This window comes from Pipistrellus hanaki (genome assembly GCF_964339955.1).
Source record: "Pipistrellus hanaki genome assembly, chromosome: 8".
NCBI lineage: Eukaryota > Metazoa > Chordata > Mammalia > Chiroptera > Vespertilionidae > Pipistrellus > Pipistrellus hanaki.
This window is the reverse complement of record NC_140510.1, coordinates 10552516-10567670: the sequence shown is the minus strand read 5'-3', so window position 1 is coordinate 10567670 and position 15155 is coordinate 10552516.

The window sequence follows — 15155 nt, the reverse complement described above, 5'->3', positions numbered from 1 at the left end:
GTATGTATTGTAAAAAGGTCACACATAAGTGAACCCATGCAGTTCAAATCTGTGTTGTTCAAGGGTCAATTGCATTTAATTTTAATTAACTTAAATGTTCACAGGTGGCTGGTGGCTACCACATTGGGATAGCATAGAACAAATGAATGCTTGTTTCAAAGATATAAAACAATATCTGTTTTATCGAAAACAAGTGTTCAATAGAAAACTCACATATGAATGTTTATAGAAGCATTATTTATAAAACCAAAAGGTGGGAAAAACCCAGGTTTATTAACAGCTGAATGATTAGTAAAATCTGGTTTATCCACAGTGGAATAGCATTCAGCCATAAAAAAGGAATGAAGTATTGATATGAAAGAACCTTGAAAACATTATTCTAAGTGAAAGAAGCCAGACACCAGCCTTTGGCCATATATTGTATGGTTTCACTGATAGGAAATGTCCAGAATAGACACAGGCAGGCAGCCAGTGGGCATAGAAAGCAGGTTGCCAGGGCCTGGCCGGGATGGGGGAGAGAGGGGGTGCAGCATGGGAGGAAATGGAGCAACTGCTTAATATGGGGGTGATGAGCAAAATGTTGGAATGAGAGGTCATGGCTGCAAAATCCTGTGATCATACTAAATGTCATTAATAGTAAATTTTGTGTTATGTGTATTTTACTACATATGCAAAACAAAATGAAAACAAAATAATATTATCTCTGTATTCCTTTGGAAAAGCAGTCTCAGTGGAATCCCTGCCCCAGGCAAATTAAGCCTCTTGCCACTTCCGTCCCCCAGGTCAAGGGCTGAGGGCATTACTAGGGGTGACCTCTGAGCTGCTCTCTAGAGGGGATGGTAAGTGCTTGATGAGAGCCACAAAGTGGGGGACAAGTCCCAGGAAAGGGTCCCCTAGCTTTCACAAAGGCATTGGAGCAGCAGGCTGCAGGCTGGCAGCTTGGCTCCTCTGAGTGTTTAAGACACAGCTGCACCCCCCTTCCAGACACACACACCCCCTCCCTTGTGCTCAGCCCTCATCAAGACAAAGTGTGTGCCTATTAATCAGGCAGGAGTGCCCTTTACTTGGATGTGGGTTTGCACGAAGCAGGCCACAATGGTCATCTTATCATGGCTGCTGCAGGGACCTCCTAACCTTTCCACAGTCTGCTGGGAGCCCTGCTCCCTGCACATACAGCCCGCCCAAGGGACAAGTGTGGGAACCGTGCCAGGTCCCTGGACAGTCAAGGCCAGTGGAGCACAAAGGCCTTGTTATCAAAACACCAGAATGACCACAGGCCTCTCTGGGCATGTGCCTAAATGGAATGTTCCAGGACTCTGAGCCTGGGAATCCTAACCAGCCAAGACATTGTGAGCATGTGCAAGGAAGGACACAGGGTACACTGTGCCCTTCTGTAGCAAATACGATTGACGGCACAAAGCCTTCCTAGTCTAAATGGTATAAAAGCAGGTTACTGACCAGCTAGTTGAATGGAATAACCTGGAGTCGGCTAGAGTTGGGAGTGGGAAGAAGTTTACTAGGGAAAACAGAGGGAGCTGCTAGGATGGAGTGGGTGAAGAGGTCTGCTGGAAGAAGCAGCTGGGCAGGAGAGACAAGAGAAGCTGCTGAGCCAGAGAGCTCAGGTACCGCTACGATGTGAGGAGGTGAGTCTAGGAGGGAGCATGCGACTGTCAGATAGTAGCTGTGGGTACAGAGACTGATGCTGCTTTATGGGAAAGATATATGCTCACCAGCCGTGTCTGGCTGCCTGCCTGTATGGACTTGACTGTGAGGACTGTTCTTGTCTAATGGCTATATGGCCACTGGCTTCTGCAATAAAGACTCATTCTTATATCCCACAACCTCTCATGGCTTTTCCGTCTAAGACCCAGCACCTAGGAGGTCCAGCCCCAGGTAGGGGGACTCGGACCCAACACCTGTTACTAGTGAGCAAAGGATAAAGGAGGAACTTGGACTAAATTCCCAACAGTTAGTACAGCGGGCAGGGTTCAAGCAGGAGCCAGCCTTGCCATAGTCAAATGGAAGAATGTAGATGAATACATGGACTCGGAGCCAGTCAGACAGCAGGGCTATAAGGTGCTCTTGCTACTGGCTCTGACAACAAGGCACCGGGATTTGGCTGGGGTGCCACTCAAGAAGTGGTTTGCCTTCAGAAATGACTCCGGAACAAGACCACGCACATGACTCCTAAGTCAATATCCATGAGCCAGGCCACACTTGGGATCACCGCACCCTCCTGCCAGTGAAATAAGCGGTGAAGTCACCTGGTCAAAAGAGAAAAATGACCGGGACCAGGACGAGCGGGGAAGAGGAGCTGTGGTCTCTGGAGGAAGCACAGACTCAGAAGTAGCGCTCGGTCCTGTCCTCTGACACTGCCCATCGCCAGGTCCCCAGGCTGCCAGTCTGTCAGCCTGCGTGGGAGCAGGTCCTGCTGCCCCCAAGGCTGACAGGAGTGCGGCTCCGAAGTCAGACAGCCCTGAGCTCCAGTGCAGCGCCACCTACCCGCTGTGTAAACTGGCAGAAGCTGTTTGGTCTTCCCAAACCCATCCCCTCACTTGAGAAATGGCAGGAGAAAGGCTTTGTGACAGGTTGTTATGTGAACCAGGTGACACCTGGTTAATAGCTGGTGAGGCCATTAGCACCACGCCGGCCCCCAGCCAGAAGTGCTCAGTAATCGAGCTATTATAGCCGAGGGCACTCACCACGGTCAGAGGAGCCACAGTGTCAGCACGTGGCCCGGTCTGCTGGGTGACGGCTGTTGAGCAGCACAGGCATCCTGCCACCATCTGGTGGGGCAAAGTTTCACTGCTGTTTCCCTCCGTTCCTTCTTGGGTTCATAAAATGGGTTTAGGCTGCTCAATGAACGACCCCCACCGCCCAGAAGAGTCATGCAGTGGCCCCTGTTAGAGACTGAATGCGTGTGTCCCCCAGAACTCAGATGTAGACACCTGCTCCCCATGCGTGGTATTTGGAGGTGGGCCTGAGGGAGGTGGTTAGGCCATGGGGGAGGAGCCCTCGGAAATGGGACCAGGGCCCGTATGAAGAGCCCCTGGGACACTCCCTCCACCATGGACTGCAGAGAAGACTGTGGTTTGTGAACCATAAGTGGGCTGACACCAGACACCAGATGCTCTTGGGCATCCAGCCTGCAGGAGCAGAAATAGTAGGGTCTGCTAGGTAAGCCACCAGTCTGTGGCCTTCTGCTACTGCAGCCTGAACCGACCAGCACAGCCCCAGAGACAGCTTTGCCTGGAGAAGGTGGATACACCCCTCTGTGGCCGACCTCCCCCCGCCCAGTGCTCCATTTCCCTGAGCCCTGCACCGGGCTCAGGGCACGCTTCTCTGTGTTCACACCCAGCTCAGTCTCTGGGATCCTGTGGGCCTTTCCCTTTGGGTTCAGCAGCTTGGTTGTGGAGGAAACAAGCTCCCCCACTCCATCCCACAGGGCTCAGCCAGCCCCCCGGGTGCTCACCCCTGACCTCAGGCTCCCATCTGTGAAGGAAGAGGTGAGCCAGGTGCTCTTGAAAGTTTGACGTCCTTTGGTTCTAAAGGTTATGACTGGTGTCCTCTGAGTCTTTGTTCTTCTTTGGCAGAATGTCACCTGTGACACGTGCCGGCAGACAGTCCTCTGAAGGGCTGAGTCACACAAGGAGCTGAACACCAGATTAATGAATTCTTCTTCAAGTGTCTCCCACTTATCTCACTTTAATTAACCTCGGGTCTGTTTGTTGTGAGGAGCTTGAGAGCAGACTGAGGCAGGAGATTCCTGCCCTTCCTGCCCGAGGCGCCTGTCATCTGCCCGGGGTTGGTGCTGGGGTGTGGAGGGCAGGGTTTGGGGCAGGAGCAGGGGCCAAGGCTGAGGATTGTCAGGGCAGGAGTCTCCGGAGCTGCCTCCTGGGAATGGAAAGTGAGACCCCAAATCCTCTAAAGGCACCCTCCCACCTCCCACTCCAGGCATCAGGGTCCCTTAGGTGGGTCCATAGCATCAAACTCCAGCTGCACTGTCCATTTGGTAGCCACTAGCCACCATTTAAATGATTAAAATTAATAATAAAAATAAAAATAAAATTAAATGTAAACTTAGTTCCTCAGTGCCACATGTGGCTACTGGCTACGTATTGGACAGCACAGATAGAGAACATTTGCATCATGACATTGGAATATATTCACCCTGCTCAGGGCATAGAAATTAGGCCAAAGTCTTCCTGCCATTAGAAAGACAGATGGTGGTGGTAATGAGTCCTGAGGCCACAGGTCAGTGCGCTCTGCGGATGCCTGAGCTTGTCTTACAACAGCCCGTGCCTCCACTGGGCACTGCCTGCTGAGGGGCCAGGATGTGCCACTGGAGGAGAAGCTGTCTCTACTGCCCTATCAGAAGCTCGGGATGGTCCTGACACCTCAGCCCCTTCCAGTCTTCGAAGCTCTTCGTAAGGATGCAAGTGGGAGAAGGGAGCAAGAAGGTAGCTCTCATTTACTGAGCATATTCTGCATGCCTGTGCTGTGCTAGATGTTTTACAGGGGTTGTCCATGTAATCCTACAACCCTCCCTAACAACTGCTTGAGATGCGAGGCTGCGTCACCATTTGCCAAGTTCCTGGAGCAGCGCCTGGAACATGGAAAGAACAGACCACCTCAGGTTTAGTATTCTATGCTGGAAGTGGAGGGGCAGGGTAGCCTGGCCTCCTGTCTGCATGGCAGGTCTCTTTCTGCTGCACCACCGATTGAGAAGGCTGACCCAGAGGACCCTGGAAGTCTTTTGGTCACTCTGTTGCATTCTCCCTCCCTAACAGCCTCCCGACTTCCTGCCCCTCGTTGTGGGCAGCCTAGAAGAGCTACAAACAGTGACCCTCTACCCTGCCCTAACCAGGAGGTGGGCATTAGGCCAAAAGGACTCTGTATGTGGGACTCTGAATTCTGAACACAAAGACACAATGATGGGATGTCCTGATGGCACTCCATACCCCCGGCATCCAGTGCCTGGGAGAGAGGGTCAGACAGGTTCTACTGTCTGGACCTTCAGAGCTGTCCTGTCTGCTGTCCCATTTCCAGCCTGGCTCTCCAGTGACCTGCCAGCTCTTGTGAGCAACCTGATAATCCTTCATCCAACTCCCTTCTTGATAAATCTGGCCAGAGTTGTTTGCAATCAAAGAAGGTTGACCGATACTTCTCCAGAGAAACACAAAATCACAGCCCTGGAAAGACTAAAAGGAAGAAAGAGATGAAAGAATCCAGAGTGGAAAAGGAACTAGATCTTAGCAGCCATTTTTTCATTTTTCTATCCCTTGATGACCCCAGATGATTCTTCATGGAGACACGGGGGAAATTTGAAGAGTGATGTGACAGATTGACTAATTGGCCCTAATTCTTCACCTTCCCAGGATCCATACCCTTTGACATGTGGTTTTGCTCCCACTAGAGGTGAAGTTTATGATTTTTCCACTCCTGGACGTTGGGTTGGGCCAGGTGGCTTGCATCTCCAAAGAGACAGTGAGCATGATGCAGGCAGAGGCGTGAAATGGCTTGTGCCTGAGGGAAGGTGCTAAAGTGCTCAGAAGAACAATAGCATACTTATGAAGAATGACAGTTACCCTCTATTTATTTATGTGTCAAGGACTGGTATTCACTTTGCATATGCTATCTCAAGTCATCATCGCCACAGCATTATGAGACAGCACTATGTTCTCATTGTAGAGGCAAAGGCATTGAGATTGGATGAGTGCTTACCAATGCCCTACAGTTAGCAGGTGCCAGGACTGAGATTCAGACCCAAGTGTGTCTATCTTCATAACATGTGCTTTTATTTATTTCATTTTAAATGTATCTTTATTGCTGAAAGTATTATTGAAAAAAACCCTTTGTGTGTGTTTTTCCCATTGACTCCCTCCATCCTGCACCCACTCCTCCCAGGCCTTCACCACACTATGTCCACGGGCTATGCATATATGCATACAAGTTCCCCCCAATGTGGGACACCCCACTGCCTCACCGTAGGACAAGCAGCTGGGAGAGCCCAGCTCCCTCCAGGTTCGTCTGCAGGAGAAGAGAAGAGGATGGAGTCCCTGCACCCAGATCCAGGTCAGGGCCTGGGAAGGGAGACTGGGTTCCCAGACAGGTGTGTTTCCGACACAGCATGGGTGACCCCAGGGCAAACCTTTTCTGGGTCTCATCTCCAACCTCAAGTAATGGTAGATTGTAAGCCCATGGGACCATTTTGGTTCATGGACTTATTTTGTTTGGCCTGCAAAGAACTTTTAAAATATGAAAATTTCACCTACAAATCTGGATTTCTGACTCTTTTTTGAAAATCTAAAGACCTGCAGCAGCAGGTCTGGCTTTTGCATGGCGGTCATTGGCCACATCTGTGTGGCATCTGCCTGCTTTGAACAAGGCCCCAACTCTGGCTGCCAGCAGGGTTCCCTGCCCACCGTCCACACGGCTCACAGCCAGGCTGTTTCAGATGTGCCTGGAACCAAATCCCAATCCTGTACCTATGTGTTGTGTGCCTTACAGAGATAGTTCCATCTCTGATTCTCAGACACCTCGTCTAGAAAAGGGGAGCAATAACAGCACCTGTCTCCTAGGAGTGCCATGAGGATTGGTGGGTTCCATAGTAAAGAATTGGGGCAGGTGATGAGCATGTTAAGTGCTCCTGCTACTATTAACGATTCTTCCTCCTGAGTCCCACCCCTCCTTACTTGCTCCTGCCCCATCTACAATATCTACTGCTCCTTCATTTATTACACTAGGCAGCTAATTCAACAGACCCACCACCCCCCAGAAGGTGGAGAGGGGCTTTGTAGATCACATTTTATGTATTTGATGTGATATGTGTACACACGTTCATTCTCATACACAATATGAAACACACACAAGCACAACATGTGCACATATACATGCACACAAACACAAAAACACACATGCATTAGGCACATGCAAGCACACACACATACATCTATAGACACTTGCACACCTATCATATCCTAATCAATCTGATCAGAGAGGGACAAGCATGAAAGAGAGTAAGGAGTGAGGCCCAGGGAATAGACTCTTGAGATGGTAAGAAGTCAACTATTGTCTGATAGTATGGCCCAGTGGTTGAGTGTTGATCTATGAACCAGGAGGTCACGGTTCGATTCTTGGTCAGGGCACATGCCCACGTTGTGGGCTTGATTCCAGTGGGGGGTGTACAGGAGGCAGCCAATCAATGATTCTCTCCTACCATTAATGTTTCTCTTTCTTTCTCCCTCTCTCTTCCTCTCTGAAATCAATTTTAATAAATGTTAAAAAACAAGAAGTCACCTATTTTCAACTCTAATTTCAGACCCTTTTGCAATTGTAGGAAATGGTATTTTATATAATTCTAGAGGCCTGGTGCATGGAAATTCATGCACTGGACCGGGGGAGGGGGGTACCCTCAGCCGGGACTGCTCCCTCTCACAGTCTTGGAGTCCTCTGGGGTAGGAAGTGACCCAGCGATGAGGAGAAGGCGATGCCCCCATCACACCTTTGCTGCTGCTACTGCCAGTAGTGCAAGCCTCAGCCAGCCCTGGTGACCTGAGCCTTGGGTGGCCCAGGGCGGTCCTGGACGGCTGGGAAGCTGCCATCCAGGCTTGTCTGTGCCTCAGGCTGGCCCTAGGCAGCTGTGGAGTTGCCATCCGAGGTTTGCCTGCACCTTGGGCTGGCCCTGGGCAACTGGGCAGTCACCATCCGAGGCATGCCTGTGCCTCAGGCCAGCCCTGGGCAGCTGGGGAGATGAGGGGATTAGAGGACTCCAGAGGTAGGCACCCCAGCAGGGCTAAGGGGACTGGGCATGGCCATCTTGTAGCTGTGGGCACCGCCATCTTTGAGGGCATGGCAGTCAGTTAGCATATTCCTCCTTATTGGCTGTAGATGCTGCCATCTTTGTGAAAGCGTGATGGTCAATTACTATATTTTCTCTTTATTAGATAGAATACTTATTTTATAATACATATACCTTTTAATGAATGCAAAGATACATAGATGTAACAGTTAATCATGGCAGATTTTGTAATGAAAGAAAACAGGAGAACTTCAAGAGAAACATCAAAGGTGCTTTATTCAAAGTAATGTCAACTCTAGCTACACATTTCCCCCATCTTTCAGGTAATTTGTGGATACTGTCCCAATAGAATTTTCCTTGTTTTGAGGCAAACCATTTAGAGACCAAATTTTCTACTTTGTATGTTTTGAAGTGCTGCTCAGAAAGTGTGTGTGCCATCGATCAGAACAAGTGGTAATCTGAAGGAGCAAGGTCTGGTGAATACAGCAGGTGGGTTAATATTTTCCAGGAAAGATCTTTTAACATGTGTAACTGGTTTTGAAGTGTGTGATGGTGCATCATCATGAAGCAAGATTACTTTGCTGTGTCTTGGAACATTCTGGTCATTTCAGGATCAAAGTGTGGTTCAAATTTATTATTTGTTGTTGTTAGCAATCAGTATTAATGGTTTCACCTGGTTTTTGAAGTTCATGATACATCACACCTTCCTGATCCCACCAAATGCAGAGCATTGTCTTCTTTCCAAAGTGATTTGGCCTTGCAGTTGATTTTGATGGTTGACCTGGATCAATCCATGAATTTGTGCATTTGGGTATAGGACTCTCTTTCACAGCCCACGTGGAAAGAGTTCCAATTCAGAGTTCGGGTTCTGGAGAAGGGCTGCACACAAATGAAAAGAGACTTGAAGAAATTTAACTTGGCGATATGGGGGGCCAGGCGGTAGTCCAATTCTAGTGGGAGAACTACTACCTGCTCTGGCCCTGCCATCCCCTTTTATTGAGGCTTTGGGGAAAACACCTTAGGCAACATAAACAGAAATTTACATATAGCCCTTAGGCAGGAAATAACAGAAACTTACACGGGACAAAGAAGGTAGATTCTGCTTCAGCTAACAATATCTCAACTAAAGGTTAGAGCAATTAAGGTTGTTGACCAGCCTTCCTGGCTTCCTGTCAACATCTCTTTTTTAGTGAAACTGATTTGTTTTCCAGCATTTGGAATTCTCAAAATAAATCCACTTTTCATTTCCAGTCACAATTCGATGCAAAAATGACTTTCTTTCATGCCATTGAAGCAACATTTTACTGATGACTTCAGTTTTCCATTTTTCTTATGTTCAGTTGATGTGGCACCCATTTTCCTTCCTTTAAAATCTTTCCCATTGCTTGTAAGTGATCGGAAATTGTTAACTGAGCAACGTTTAATCTTTCTGCAAGTTGTTTTTGAGTTTGACATGCATCTGCATCCAGTAATGCTTGTAATTGTTGGTCTTCAAAGTTTTCAGTTGACCTGGACGTTCTTTGTCTTTCACATTGGAGTCATTACTTTTAAAGCGTTCACAAGTATCTTGAGATGGAGCATGTTCACCATAAGCTTCCTGAAGTATACGATAATTTTTTCTTCAAAATAATGAATTAAAACTTCCCGTAAATGCTCCTTTTTTGGGGCACAAAATTCAACATTTTTAAGCGCAAAATTATCTATGATGTTAACACCTTAGTAAATTTGACATGAAGTTTTGAAGCTTGCTTGTCAATACAACAAAATAGCATACATATCAAGTCGCATATATATCAACATATGTGTAACTCCATCTATTGAAAAAAGTATGCATTATTAACTGGTGTGTATGCATATAAACATATACATAGGGTATGTACCAAAGTATTTAGAAGGGCCTCTAATGATACTTGTACAAGAAGCACCTATGGAATACAATTGTACAGAGCCCTATACGATGGCTGAAGTAGCAGCTGTAACCATTTTTTCCTCTCAAGCTTCCAGGGGTCCAGTTACTGAGTGCATCCTTGATGTATGGAGCACTGGCTTAGTCCCAGCCCCAAACGCAGAGCTGAGCATCTAGGAATGGTTCACAGCTGAATTAGGCAAACTTTCCCTACTGCACTCCCAGGGCTTAAGAGAGGAGCGGAGTGTGAGGGTAAGAAATCTCCCTGGTTCTTCACTGAGGACAGCTACAAAGCAAATGTGGGGAGTGACCAGTCAAAGGGCAAGGACAGGAGCAGCCCTGGCCACACCCCCAGCTGGACCCACCCACTGAGGGGGGCCTGTTAGACTCTTCCCATCTAACAGGCCCCCCTCAGCCCTGAGGGCCTACTGTGTGCCAGGGGGACACTGAGGAGAGAATGCTCAGGCCTTCCTGGGGCCAGTTACTGCGTTATTCCTTCAATGACATGGATTGAGCCTGTCCGTGGCACAGGTGGATAGCATGCCCTGCCTCAAGGTCTATGGAGGATGGGGGAAGGGGGAACTGTGACCTGCAGGTCTTATTCTACCCCCTGCCTGGTTTTGTAAATCAAATCACTGGCCTACAGCCACACCCACTTGTTCCCATGTGGTATGGGACATCTTTGTGCTTCCACTGGCTGAGCTGGTTGGTGATAGAGAAGGTGTGACCTGCAGAGCCGAGAATATTTACCAACTGCCCTGTATAGAAAAGGTGGCAGACCCCGCAGTCTAGCTAAGGCAATTGATGTGTAAACGGAAATAGAAAATTAGTCAAATGAAGAGGAACTAGCATACACAGCGTGTTTGGGTGAGCAGAATTGTGTTTTCCAGGTGAGTATAATCCTTGGGCAGTTAGAGCCAGTCAAGCCTTGTTGACTGACCATTTTCCAAATTACTCAGAACCCTGGTCAGTATCTGGGTTTCACCACAGTGACGAATGGCAGCAAACAATTCCATGACGGTCAAAAGGTAATTTCCAAAGACCATGAGCCAAGTTGAATTCAATCACTGAGTTACATCCTTATTCAGGACCTCCTGTGCCGTCCGCACTGGGCCAGGCCTCCTGGAGTGGGCCTCACAGGGATTTGGGCAGAAATGTGAACCTGCAGCCTTGAGGAGTTGTGAGGTTGTGCGTAGAGAACTCAGAAGACCTGCCAGGCGTGGGAGGGAAAGCACTGGTCAAGTGGGAGTGGGGATAGACCCTGGAAAGCCCAGAAACCTTCCAGTGCCACACCCACAGGAAAGGCTGCCAGCCAGTGCCACCTTGATGAGCTCCCTGCACAGGCCCATGGGGAGCAGCGCTGCAGGTGAGCACCTGTAGCTGGAGGGTGTGTGTCCGGGTTGGGTTTGGGCTTCAATTTAGTTTGGACACCTTATAATTAAGGATTGCCAGTTTGCATTTTATACTGTGAAAACGTGGCTATCCTGGCAGCCAGGGGCCTGCCCTCCCGTACTTCCTGTGAGCCGGCTAACCCAGGCCTGCAGGCTCGGGCTGCAGAGGAATAACAATGATGGTTCCTGCTCTCTCATCTGCATAATCTTTGTGCATTTGGGTTTCACGTTTTCTTTCAAGTGGGAGATGCAAGTTAGTCTCCCTGCTAACAAAACACTTTCTTCATCCTACGCTGAATCCCTCAGCAAATCCTCAAATATCTTTGCAAATCTCAAAGATATTAAAGCATTTAACTTTTTTTTTTCATTTAGACCTTTGAAGTGGGCTGTGACTAGAATAATTTCAGAGTTAAAAACCTGTCAACTGCATAGAAAATTAAGGAAACCGCCTGTCACCTTGGTAGCTGGGCTGATAACTAATTACTTATAGATTTTAAGTCAAATTCGAGAAAGATAAATATTTAAATAATATGTATAATCATTTGGAAATACCACTACGTTTTCTGTAATGATTGCTTTGAAGGAAGTCATTGCATTCCATCATCTCTGAGGGGCCAAGAGGTAGTGGAACTGCAGGGAAATGCTGAATTGCTCTTGAATATTTCGGGGGTTGGGGGAAGAGAGGCGGGAATATCTGTTTTAATGAAGATATTAAAGTGTGATGTGTTGCTTGGAAATGCTGAGTTCTGACTGGACAGGCCAGATTTATCACAGAGTCTTCAGCTTCATCAATCAGTTGCCTGTAGCTTTCTCATTCATTGGTTCGGCTCTGCTCTGGCCATGGTATCTCACAGCGTACCCCAAAAGTGGGGGCTTTGCTGGGTCTGGGGAGGGAAGCAGGGAGATGAAAGGAGGGGAGGTTCTGATGTTCTCTCCCTGTAGCCTGTTGGAATTTACAAATGCTCTGTGTTCCCTTTCTCCATCCCTGCCTTTCCCCAATTTCTAGACCTTTTCTTCTCCCTTTTATTTTTTTTACCTTGATATTCTCCCTCCCTCCCTCTCTCTCTCTCTTTCTCTCTCTCTCTCTCTCTCTCTCTCTCTCTCTCTCTCTCTCTCTCTCTTTCTCTCTCTTTCTCTCTCTCTCTCTCTCTCTCTCTCTCTCTCTCTCTCTCTCTCTCTCTCCCATTTGAAATTAAGTCACAGACATCGATGCACTTTAGCCCCAATCCTTAATCATGCATCTCTAGGAATAAGAATATTGCACACAGCTCACACCTAAGAAAATTAACACTGATTCGATATCACCCACATTTTCTCTATTGTCCCCAAAGTGTCTTTTGTAGTTTTCTTTTTTCTCCAACCATCCAAGACCTGACTAAGGTTTACCCATGACATTCAGCTGTTAGGTCCGTTTGGTGTCGTAGTCTAGAATAGCTCTTTCACCATGCTATATCTTTTGATACTGATATCTGTAAAGATTTCAAGCCAGTCGTCCTATAAAATGTCTCACAGTCTGAATTGGTCTCATAATTTCCTCATGACTAGATTCTGGTTAAGCATTTGCCAACAATATTATGTAGTAACTGTATTTTGCCATCAATAACAGTTGGTATTTACTGCTGGGCTTTTGTTTGCATGTTTCCTCCATTGCCATTTTAGCCTCCTATATCCACCTCCACCTCTACCCACACCGCACACCCCCAGAATCACCACACTGTTGTTCATGTCCATAAGTTCTTTCTCTTTTTCTCTTTTTTCTCAATTCCTCCACCCTCTCGACCTCCACCCTGACAGATGTCAGCCTGCTCTCTATCTATGGTCTGTCTCTATTTTGCTTGGTAGTTCATTTTTGTTCATTAGATTCCACATATGAGTGAAATCATATGGCACTTATTTTTCTCTGACTGGCTTATTTCACTTAGCATAGTGCTCTCCAGGTCCATCCATACTGTTGCAAAGGGTAAAATTTTCTTTTTTTCAGCTGAGTAGTATTCCATTGTGTGAATGTATCACAGCCTTTTTATCTACTCATCTACTGATGGATACTTGGGCTGCTTCCAAATCTTGGCTATCCTGTATAATAAAAGGCTAATATGCAAATAGACTGAATGGCGGAACAACTGAACAACTGGTCGCTATGATGTGCATTGACCACTAGGGGGTGTGCACGGAACATGGTGGGCATTGGCCACATGGTGGGGAGCAGGTGAGCAGAGGTCCCACACCAAGGCAGGGTGCCAGTTGCTGTCATGGGGGTGAGCTTCTGCTGGTTACTGAAAATTATTTGCTCCTGCATGCCGCAGTCCTGCCTGGCACTCACACCATGCCAGTGCCAGCCCCACTTGCACCTGCTGCCATCACCAGAGTCACTGCTTGCACCCACTGCTGGTGCCGAGCACCAGTCCTGATCACTGGGCACATCAATGGGTGTGAGTAGCAGCTGCCAGCCCCAATCACCCCTCAGGGTTTCTCCACCTTCCCTTGCTCCTGAGGGCAATCGGAGCAGCAGCCACCGCTCACACCCACAGATGGTGCCAGCACTACTCACACCCGCTGCAGGCACCAGCCACAATAAGACACACCATGCCATCAGCAGGTGCAAGTGGTGCCTGCTCTGTCAGCATGTGGGAGCGACAGCAGTGGGAGCAGGGCTGTCGGTAGAGAGAGGAGCAGGGGCCAGGCAGGGGTGCGGAGGATGGGCCAAGACCCCTCCCTGTGCCCACTCACTGCAGCCGCATGGCCCACAGTTCCTTTCAAGGTGCACAAATTTGTGCACTGGGCCCTAGTTTAAAATAATACTGCAATGAACACATGGGAACATATATTATATTGAGTTAGTGTTTTGGGTGTCTTTGATAAAGTTTCAGAAGTAGAATTGCTGGGTCATAAGGTAGCTCCATCTTTAATTTTTTGAGGTTATTCCATACGGTTCTTCACAGTGGCTGCACCAGTCTGCATTCCCACCAACTGTACATGAGGGTTCCCTTTTCTCCACATCCTCTCCAACACTTATTGTTGACTTATTGATGATAGCCATTCTGACAGGTGTGAGGTGATAGTTCATTGTGGTTTTAATTTGCATTTCTTGGGTGATTAGTGACATTGAGCATCTTTTCATAAGTCTATCGACCACCTGTATGTCCTCTTTATAGAAGTGTCTATTCAGGTCTTTTGCCCATTTAAAAAAATTAATTGGATTGCTTGGTTTTTTGGTGTTTTTATAAAGTTATTTGTAAATTTTGGACATTAACCCCTTATCACAGGTATCAGCAAATATGTTCTCCCATTAAGTTGGTTGTCTTTTCATTTTGTTGATGGTTTTCTTTCCTGTGTAAATCATTTTAGTTTGATGTAATCCCATTTGTTTATTATTTTTTTTTCTTTTGTTTCCCTTGCCCCAGGAGATGTGCCAGAAAAAAAATATTGCTATGAGAAACACCCAAGATTTTACTGCCAATATTTTCTTCTAGGATTTTTATGGTTTTGAGTCTTACATTTAAGTCTTTAACAAATTTTGAGTTTATTCTTGTGTCTAGTGTAAGAAGGTGATCTAGTTTCATTTTTTGCATGTATCTGTCCAGTTTTTCCAGTACCATACCATTTATTGAATAGGTTATATTTAATCCATTGTATATTATTACTTCCTTTGTCAAATACTAATTGACCATAAAGGCATGGATTTATTTATGGACTCTCTATCCTATTCCATTTATCTATGTGTCTGTTTTTTATGCCCGTACCATGCTGTTTTGATTACTATAACATTATACTATAGTTTGATATTTTATTTATTTTTTAATCTTTATTGTTAAAAGTATTACACATGTTCCCCCCCCCCCCATTGACCTCTTAATATTTGATATTGATTCCTCCAACTTTGTTCTTCTTTCTCAAGATCACTATTGTTGCCGAAACCAGTTTGGCTCGGTGGTAGAGCGTTGGTCTGCAGACTGAAAGGCCCCGGGTTCAATTCTGGTCAAGGGCATGTACCTTGGTTGCGGGCACATCCCCGGTAGGAGGTGTGCAAGAGTCAGCTGGTCGATGTTTCTCTCTCATC